We start from the raw sequence: 11,123 nt of genomic DNA, 5'->3' as shown, positions 1-11,123 counted from the left end.
TCAGCCAAGCGGCGTGGGACAATGGAGAGCTGACATACGCAAGCGGCGGCGGTCATGCGAACCACGCACGAACTCGGTCCAGGCGTTTCCTTGGCCGCGTGAGTGGAAAGTGTCTCGCCTCACCTCCACAGGCGGAACGCTTTGACAAGGAGGCGGGGGTCGGGGGTGAACCATTCATTAAATTAGGGAAAACAGAAATTTGACGAGTGAATGAATGAATGGACGGATGAGTGAGCGCATGAATGAGTTTGCGCGTTAATGATTCAGACCTGCCTCTCCCCCCCTGGCAGCGGATTGTGCTCCGGGTTGATCGATGCGCTCAAAGTGATTCAACAAGCATGAGCGGCAGATGAAATCATTTGTTGGGGAGGGGTGCGCTGAAATACACACTTAGGGGGGTTTAAAGAAAAAAACATTTTATAAGTGAACATTTGATTTAAAATAAGTGATTTCTTTGGATTAACTTCCAAAAAACAAGAGGTGGAAGGTTGCCACGAGCAGGGCCTGAGGCACCAGAGTGTGACGGTTCACTGACTGTGCACAGTGTACCGCATGCTCTGGACATGGTGACATTGAGGTCCCGAGATTTTTTAACATTAATTCTGGAAATAAATTAGATTGCATGGGTTCACCCATTGCTTTCAGACGTCTTACCGTCTACAAACCAGTGTAGCATTTCCATTAGCCTTCCCACGTTTAACTACGCCTGATATGACGACGTACATGCCTGTTAGACGCCAGCACCGGATACGCAACCGAGAGCGGGCTTAGTATGCGCTTGCTAACAGAACTTGCCCCAATAGCTTACGGCTTATTTAATCCACTGCTAGATGAGGACTGCCCCATGCCGTGCAGGTTGTGGCGGATGTTTGGCCATGCTTCATGCGGGGCAGCGCAGGATGGTGAAGGCGAGAAACGAAGACGTGGGAACATAGAAGTGCAGTACAATCATGGATGTTGCTCTACTGCCCACTTTAGCAGTAACGTAAATCATCATCAGCCAAAGTCGAACCCCTCCCGGATGAAAGGAATTCCTTGGCCACCGCCACATCTCACAATCCTGTGATGCAACATCCCACCTGGATCCTGCAGATGAACCGAGAACTAAAACGTAACAAAACGCCACCTTTGTTTGTAACAGGGTCACTGCGAGCCCATTGGGAAGGAGGTCTTGCGCTGCGGTGGCTGGCCGGCTGCGAGGGACGCGCGTCTCATCCAAAAGGAAGTACAGCGAGTCCCCGAGGAAGAGGCCTGTAAACCTGTCAGACAAGGCGAGTTCCTTCCGCGCCAGTTCCCACCCGCCCACCAAAAGCCCCGACCTCTCTGGCGTGGTGAGTTGTGCGCCCATCTGACTCCAGCCGTCTTCGTGTGCGTACGTTTCTGACCCCCCCTCCTCCCCCGCCGTCACTTCCCGCGCGCGAGCATTCATCACGCGCGCTGTCCCGCGACAATGCGAGGCGTGGCCAGGGTTTTTGTTCGGTGACCTTGATCCCTGCCGATCTGCAAACGTGGATGGGCGGCGGTAGCTGGGATGTGGAGCTCGGTCTTGACAGATTAACTTAACGGTGGGTACGCGTGGTCGCTTCCGTGCCTGCGTGCGTGCGTGCGTCCGTGAGGCACTGCACGCCGAAATGGGAGACCCGAGTTTGAATCCTTCTCACTGCGAACAGAATATTTGCACTGGTTCTGGTCTTCCAACTAGGTTGAATCAGCCTTTAATAAGTACCTGGTGCAGTGTGTTAAGCATCAGCAGTGGGTGTGGTTCTGGCTACACCACTCCCTCGTGTGCTGTGGTGGCCTTAATAGGTGCTCGCTAACAGAACTGGGCCCAATCGAATGTAAAAAAAAGCAATACAGGGGTTGTTCATTTTCCTATGTGATGCACATTTATCATAGAGATCAAAAGTAGTAACGTCATTCATTGAAATCTTGACTTCACGCTTTCGTGACTGCAGGAATTCATATTCTTTGGGTCTTTCGGTAAAGTCACGTACGTAGAACATGCAGTAGATAGAGCCTCAATGAGTCTAACGACTTATATTCTGATGGTTCTGCATTGGGATGTTTGTGGAATTCCGTTTTAATAAGGAGCGTTTTGCTTTGTGTGAAAGGAAACCAGACGACCCAGAGAAAAGCCATGGTCCACACAATGGGATAGCACTAAGGTCGTCACAGATGGATTCATGGATCCATGTTTTGTCCTATTACTCCAGCCCATGGGGTGTGTGTATCGGAGTGCAACAAATGTCTGCGTGGTCCACTAACCCTTGCACGTATGTTGAACTTCTTTCGCACCGTACGTAGCCAACCGTGCTAATTGGAGGTGCGGGGGAAGGACAACAAACTAAACACAAAATCAGTTCTAAAGAAATTATGTTTTAATCTCGCACTGGGTTTACAGGTGTATGCCAACACTGCATGTGTATTGTGCATCTTTGTGTTTATCTATGTACGCATGTCATTTGTACGTATTCGAGCAATGACGTTGGCAATCACGAACCAAACCAATATGTGCTTAATATGTGCTTGCAAACAACACTTGGCCAATCAGTGTAAGCGGCTAAAGAATACTTTGTCTTTGTTTGCATATACAGTATTTCTTATGGGAAAAAATCGCTTGGTATACGTCATTTTCGGTATAAGTCCTACCTTCTGGAACGAATTAACGACGTATACCGAGGTACCACTGTAACTGTGCAGTTGCACGCGCCTTTGTCTTCGTTTTGTTTGCTTATATGTTCATTTGTGCGTGTTTTCTTATTTATAGCATTCAATAGATACATGTTGCAGAAACATTCACCGTCATTTACTGTCATCAACTTCGCTTTCACCGAATTCACACATCGCAGATTTGCCCCCCATTGCTTCCTCTCATCTCTTCCACTCACCTCATCTCCACCATCACGTTCATCCGTACCGCTGTCAATTATTTGTAAAGCGCCTTGGTTAAAGCCAAGGCCATAGCCATGGAGTCAACATTGGGGGGGACCAAATCTTCCAGGGGGTCTGGGGGTCCCCCCAAGAAAAAAAATCTCAATTTGAAAACGAATTTCCTTCCTAAAATATAAAAAAAAATCACTAACACATAGGATGGCCTTTTTATTTATTTTTTACAATAATGTCTAATAGTGTACTGTATTACATTGCTCTGTTTTTAAATGTTTAACCTTGTCTTGTTTCATTGTATGTAATGGCAGAGATTAGGGATTAATAAAGTACAACCATAACCACAATCATATAAACATAAATCTATTTTATAGTAATATATTTGGGGGGACATTTTGAGCATATTTGAATATGGGGGGGGGGGGTGTGTTCCCCTCCCCAATATATATTATAATTACGGCCTTGGTTAAAGCGCTATATAAATTCCGTGACGATAGGATAAGATTTAGAAGAACAAAAAACATATTGTGCACACGTGTACACGTGTTTTCACGTGCCCTACAATGTGCATGCGTGCGCGTGCGTCCGTTGGCGCGTGCGCACGCGTGCAGCCAACCGATTGTGACCTTCTTCTCAACCACTGGCAGAGGATGTTGGCACGAACCCGCGATGCTCACGAGTCACCGACGGCGACCCCTTCCACGTCCCGACCCCCTCGCGCCGCGTTGTACTTGCGTGACGCGCAAAGGGCGTCGCTAATATTGGAATAATATCTGGGCTCAATCCATGGCAAGAAAGCGCGACGGGATGTAAGCGACGGAGGGACGCCTTCCCGTGCCACGCGGTTTGTCACATGCTTGGCGCCAGTGACCAGTCTCGAGTATCCCCCCCCCCTCCCATGGTTGTGGGGCGAGCTGACGAACGCAGAGGTGTGGGATCCAGGTTCCGTGGGCATAGAGGATCGGAAATTTTTCTCTTATCCAAGCACTCGGCTCCACCGCATTCCTGGTTACCTAAAAATAGCCGGCCAGGTCTGCAATACAATGAGTCGTGGGTGCTTAACCTTTGTGCTTCCTGCGGCTACAAATAAAAAAACAAAACTATTGTGTTCTTGTAACGTATAAACATTGCGGGTTCCTAGGCAGAACTCCAAAATAAAGGTCGTTATATTTCGAGTAGAGCAAGTGGCTTTATGACCTGTGTGTGTCGTTTGTTGGTTATTCCCTCGTGTGCGTGAGCTTTCTCTGGGCACTTCAGTTTCCTCTCAGTTGCAAGAAAGTTCAAAGCGCTTCTTGAAAATTGACCTTGAGACTACGGGATAAATTACTATACTAAATTTTGAAATATATTGGATAATGAAAACACAAAATTGCGTGCATACTGTAGAATTATTCTATTTTTAACATATATATTTTAACATATTGCATTCACAAGTCCACTGAAGTAGCAACCTGATAACTTATATATTCATCTTATTGGTTCTTTCGGTAAAGTCACGTAGAAGGCAAATAATAAAATAATATAAAGAAAACATCATAAAACACAATTCTCACGACGTTTCGGCCACAACGCAAGCAGCCGTCCTCAGGTGAAGAACAGGTCATTCAGACGCTGTCTTTCCGACAGACCTGTTCTTCACCTGAGGACGGCTGCTTGCGTTGTGGCCGAAACGTCATGAGAATTGTATTTTATTATGTTTTATTTTTATTATTTTATTATTTCCCTTCTACGTGACTTTACCGAAAGAACCAAGAAGATGAATCCCTGCAGTCACGAAAGCTTTAAATCGAAATTTAACTTATATATTAATTCTATACGATAACATACTTACATACTCTTTGGTTCTTTCGGTAAAGTCACGTAGGTATATATAAAAGGTTTAAAAGAAAACAGTCTGCCCAAGCAGCAGATCATGCTTTCCCACCTGATGACGGACGCTTGTGTTGTGCCCGAAACGTCGTGATTTATTTTATTTTATACCTACGTGACTTTACCGAAAGAACCAAAGAGAATGGATTCCTGCAGTCACGAAAGCTTCAAATCAAGATTGAACATACTTACATGTCATAGTAAATTACGAAAATGTATTCATTGTAAATCATAACATGCAGTATATATGTACTGTATGGGTGATTGCAATTTTAATCCACTCTTTGCATATAACCATATATGGAAATTATATTGCATTTGTTCCATTGTATACTATACATTTTAAACTATGAACAGCAATATACCAATGTTCCTTAAGAACAAAATGTTTCACCTGTGTATATTATATTACCTGTTATGGCATATGGACGATCAGAAACACGGATATTGAAAGTTAAAATGTATCAAAAGCTGAAAAGTGTGCACACATCGATAGGAAGATGCGTGCCTGCAATTATACTGAGTGACGTGGAGAGCAACACATACATTGGAGAACAACACACACGTCTAAACATCATTGAACGAAGATAAGTGAGTGGACTTGGGTAGGACAAGTTGCTCAGAGGGATGATAGGCAGTGTTCGAGACTAACAAAGGATTGACAGCCAAAGGTCTGAACACTCCCAAGAGGATGTCCACCCGCGAGATGGAATGATGAAATCGGATCGTGAATTGCTGAAGGATTTTTGACGCCTTCATGCAGCAGTGGATAGGTCGTGGCTGATGTTGATTGCATGTGAGAATTTAAAACGCACATCTGCGTTGACAATTTGTCTTTGTTGGACATGGTGCATTGCACTGACTGCATGAGCGCAAACCCGTGTTTAGATTAAATGCAATATTTACACTATCTGATTACAAGACCTTATTGTGCATTGTAAAAATTGAGCTGTGTCGCGACAAACGCCGCGTGTTTTAAATGCACTGATACAACACTGTGTATACACACACACACGCACGCGCAGGATAATTCATACCGTGCACGCGCACATAACTCACGTGACATGGGATGCAGCACATTGAACGCGAATGTTCATAAATTTGAAAATATACAGAACGAAGGGGGGAAAAGCAGAAGGGGGTAAAAAGGACATGAAAGAAAACACTCACTTTTTTTTTTGTACAATCTATAAAGCACAAATGTTTTAGTCTGGCGCCGACGTCTGAATGTGTTTGGGGTTCTGCCGAGGTCGCGCGTTCGAGAAACCCAAATTGGCCTCCAAACCTCACATATTGTGTACCCCGCGCCACCGAACCTCCACCTCGCTGCGAACTTGCCTTCAATTGCCACGATTGTGTTCGATATGCGAGCACAAAGCGCCTCACGTCTTAGTAACTTTACGCGTTAGAGTTATATTGTGGAAGACGATAATTATTGTAATAATCATTAGCCAGCATCAACACAATCTGTTGGATGAGGGCCTCCCCAAGCCTTCACCGTCACTCGGGGTTTTGTGTTTCCTAATTTTGGCTGCTACCTAGGTCATTGGTCTTGACCACCACCAAATCATCCTTTCCAATAACACGTTCTACCTAAGCCTACTTTTATTTATATGTTCTTTAATTAATATGTTGCTGTCTGCATCTAAGTGTCATTGCAAGCATGCATTTTTCCACGCATCTTTGTGCACTTTTTGGCTTTTGTTCACATTTTGTCTGTAAATGTACATGTTCATTAGCAAAAACGAGTAGTCTCAAGCATAGTTGATCTTTCCAACTGTGTGTATTAACATTTGTTTGTGTATATTATCTTTACAGTACGACATTTGTTTTTGCCCATTGTATTATTTGGTCTGCAATCACTTCCTTACTGAGCAATTCGCTTGTTATTATATCAAATACCCCTTTGTTCTGATGCCTCCAGATGTAGAACATGAGAGGTGCGGTACAAATAGTAATAAAAGATGATGTTTCGGATCCGTAGGCCATTTAAAAAATTCATGAATGTCTTCATGAGCCTCAAGACTTTTCTTCACGAGAATTATGAATTGTGAAGTTTTGCCATCGCTATTAATTAGCCTTTCGCTTGTGAGAAAACTAGAATACCAGGATAAAACCTACATCGACTGGGAGATCACACACGGAGGAACTCATGAACCAGTTCACTGAACATTTTATTTTTTTCCATCTTCTGACCACACACGATGCACCCCAGCGGGGTTGGGAGTCTAACAAATCTGCGTGATTCCCCCTAGCATTCGAATTGCTCCGTTATTGGCATGCACCACTGTGTCCAGCTCGTAATAAAACTGTCACAATCTGCCTTTTATTTACCATATGAATAACCTGGCAATTGTTCACACTTTGAAGAATCATAAAACGTCAGCTAAATGTTTTTAATTTCCACCTCAACTATCACCCCTCATCCTCAAACTATGAGCAATGACATTACTCAACCCCACTCAATCTTTCTCGTTCCAAAACATATAATCGCTGAAGAAAGCTACTCAGGAAAACTAATTTCGATCTTGTTTTCCTCTTAATGTCAGAATAGAGCCGGCTTTCTCTTTATCGTGTTTTAAATGTTAACAAGGGTGGCTTAAAAAAATCCACTCTTACCATTGTTATCAATCGTACAATTAATCACCATCATTAGCCATGCACTGAAGCCCCCCCTAATTCTGCAGATATCTCTTAGTCCTGCAAAGGCGACAATTCAACTCACTTAATCGCTCCACTTCCACAGTAATCGTCCACTTCGGCATGTTCCCTCCTTTCGCTGACGTTCTCTAACTAGTCTCGTCCATCAGCTTTCTGTACTCCTAGCCATAATCTGTCATGCCCGGCCCACTTACTTTCTTCAAGATTTACATTTCCTCCCTGAAATAAGTTCCACTTTCTGTCTGTGTAATTCCGATCATGAATTGATCCATGAGTCAGTATTTTTTGTTCCATTTTCTTTGTCAATGTTTATATTTCGCATCCATACGTCATACTGGGTACTATGCACTGAATGGAAACGTTTGTTTGTATGATGGAGCAAAGAGGTGAACAAGAGTAGAATTAAGTGATTTCAGAAAACTCAAGTTGATTACGAACAGCTACATGATGCAATGACTATTAATGTACATGTACAGCATGTAAGCACATTTCACATCAGTTTTATTTTAATTCACCGAATGTAGATCAATGCGGTTTACGCCACATCTTTATGAATGCTGAACGCGAGCAATGTTCAACTCGAGTCGAACTTAAGTTGGTCGGTGCCGCTTTACACAATTAAAGTGGTCTGCTAGCGCCATCTGATGGGCTTATTGCACCATAGAGCAAACCAGTCGTCTGCGCACCTTCAATGGAATTCCGTAGCAAAACTACACGGAATATCTCTCTGCAGCCCTCTCGCGGCGAGCTGACCTCGACATTTGCATTTAGTTCAACATATTCATATTGCCATACGCAAAATGGCATTGGACTGGAGTGTTCGTTTTTTCAACATCTTCAAAATTTCTGACAACTTCACCAACAGCTCTCTTTCCTCCTTCTTCCACCTGATGACGATTGCTTGCGTTGCGATCGAAACGTCGTGATCTATTATTTTTTCTACCTACGTGACTTTAACCGAAAGAACAAAAGAGTATGGATTCCTGCAGTCACGAAAGCTTCAAATCAAGATTTTACCAACAGCGTCGCAGCCACTGTGGCTGTCACTTGTGTTAATAAATGGCATTGATTTGAACGTAGTTGTCCTTAAGGTGGTCGTGCTTCATTTGTGCTTTCGATCATTTACCTTCGAAAAAAATCTGGCCATGTTTCCCACCCCCAGAAAGGGCACCTCGCACGCCTAGGGGCTGCGTGCACCCCAGGTGAAGAAGCACTGCTCGAACATTTTGGACACTGTGTATTTTCTGAACCTGAGTTGGGGGTTTTTTTCGCTTTAACAAATGCTGATGACGGTACCGATACATAATACAGTAGGGCACGGACGAGACTAAATGCTGGTCGCATAAGTTAATGAACACCTGCTTAAACAAATGAACGTGGGGCTGAAACATCTCTTTGAACTGGGACACTACCAGCTTAGTAGTCAGTGACTCGGTAATTGTTGTGTAGGTTTAATGCACACAAATCCTGTCTGTAATCTAAACACGAAACAAATGGTAAACCATTCGCTATAATAGGGCACCCCAACGTCCAGTATATGGCTACAAAGATAAATATCCCCTATATAGCCTTTAATAGACTATACTCTTTGGTTCTTTCGGTAAAGTCACGTAGGTATAAAATAAATTAAATCACGACGTTTCGACCGTCATCAGGTGGAGCAGATACAGCAGGAAAAACTGCTGACATAGGAGAAAGAGCTGCTGCAACAAGAGTTCATATAGGGTTTTGGTGGGCTCAACCCAATGGTAAGTGTGCGGAGCTAGAAAAGGAAATTGCACGGAAATGTAAATGTGAGAGATTAGCACGTCAATGTGAGGTCCCCAGCCACCAGAGGTGGTGGGAATCCTGTGCCTTGGCTGCCACACAGATATTTAGCCACCTCTGGTGGCTGGGACCTTCACACATTGACATGCTAATCTCTCACATTTACAAATTCCTTTTCTAGGTCCTCCCACTTACCATTGGGTTGAGCCCACCAAAATCCGATATGAACTCTTGTTGCAGCAGCTCTTTCTCCTACGTCAGCAGTTCTCCTGCTGTATCTGTTCCACCTGATGACGGTCCTTGAGTTGCGATCGAAACGTCGTGATTTAGTTTATTTAAATGTATACCTACGTGACTTTACCGAAAGAACCAAAGAGTGTGGATCCCTGCAGTCACGAAAACTTCAAATCTTTAATAGATTGTTGGGGCAAGAGATTTTCGCGAGTACATATGAAGGCCGGCATGGCACACGAGGAGGGGTGGGTTTAGACGATTATCTGAACCGGACATGGGCCTCCCCCACGTCGACTCAGCCTCAAATGAGTACTCGTTGTGATGTACATACATCGCCACTCGGGAGACAAAGGCGGCCGGGCTTGGTGCTGTCCACCCACCCCTGTCCTATGTCGTTGCCGGCCTTCGTAGGTGCTCGCTAACAGCACTTGCCCCAACAATCTGACCAGGCTACACGGGGGATCTTTGTCCTTGTCATGAGACAATACAGTTTATCTTGATTTGAAGCTTTCGTGACTGTAGGAATCCATACTCTTTGGTTCTTACGGTAAAGTCACGTAGGTGTAAAATAAGTAATATTTAAAATACTTTTTAAAAAACACGCTTTTATGAAATGTACCCTTCTCGTAATAGAAGAACTCCACGACTCCAGGAAGTGACCCCGAAGCTTGCAATAACGTAAGAGACCTTGGTGATTTACAGCCAACGTTAGTTGAGCGTGGACAATTAGACCCAAGCCGAAACATAAAATATTAAAAAAAAAATTACAAATATATATTTCTCATTTTTAATAATATATAGTATTGTCATCAGCATGACATAAGTATACAAAGTTTGCAGTCGATACCACATTGGGAAGTGGGTTAAAATTGAGTTACAAGATTTGAGGATACTTCAACAACAGACAGAGTGAGTTCATAGAAAGCGTGTACAAAATAAATCTCGACGTTTCGGGCGCAACACAAGCGTCCGTATATATTATATATTACATTCTTGGTTCTTTCGTTAAGTCACGTAGAAGGGAAATAGTAAAATAATACAAATATAAAAAATATATTTCTTATTATTTTATTATTTCCCTTCATATTCTTGGTTCTTTCGGTAAAGTCACGTAGAAGGGAAATAATTAAAAAAAACTATAAAAATATCTTTATTTTATTATTTCCCTTCTACGTGACTTTACTGAAAGAACCAAGAATATGAATCCCTGTAGTCACGAAAGCTTGAAATCAAAGAGTATATATATTTTTTGCTTTTAAGGCAACATCTAATACAAATTGTCGGTTTCAAATGTAAAGTAGATTAAATCGACTTAAATTTTGATTTAAAGCTTTCGTGACTGCAGGGATTCATATTCTTGGTTCTTTCGGTAAAGTCATGTAGAAGGGAAATAATAAAATAATATAAATATAAAACAATAAAAATTCAATTTGTATAATTTTAATAACACGTAACAATACAAATATAAAACAATACAAAATATGTTTGTATAATTTTAATATTACATATTAAAACAAAAAAATATATATTTGTATTATTTTATTATTTCCCTTCTACGTTACTTTACCGAAAGAACCAAGGATATAAATCGACTTCATGAGAAGTCGTTTCAGTTGTTTTGAGTTTCACTCGTAACGACCCCCGGACGCAGCAAATCCACATCCGTTTCCCTATGACGCGCTGGGGATGTTTACACCGCCCATTGA

This window comes from Lethenteron reissneri, chromosome 39 (genome assembly GCF_015708825.2).
Source record: "Lethenteron reissneri isolate LAM-NWPU_2019-01 chromosome 39, ASM1570882v1, whole genome shotgun sequence".
In the NCBI taxonomy this organism is placed as follows: domain Eukaryota; kingdom Metazoa; phylum Chordata; class Hyperoartia; order Petromyzontiformes; family Petromyzontidae; genus Lethenteron; species Lethenteron reissneri.
This window is presented reverse-complemented; position numbering follows the sequence as displayed.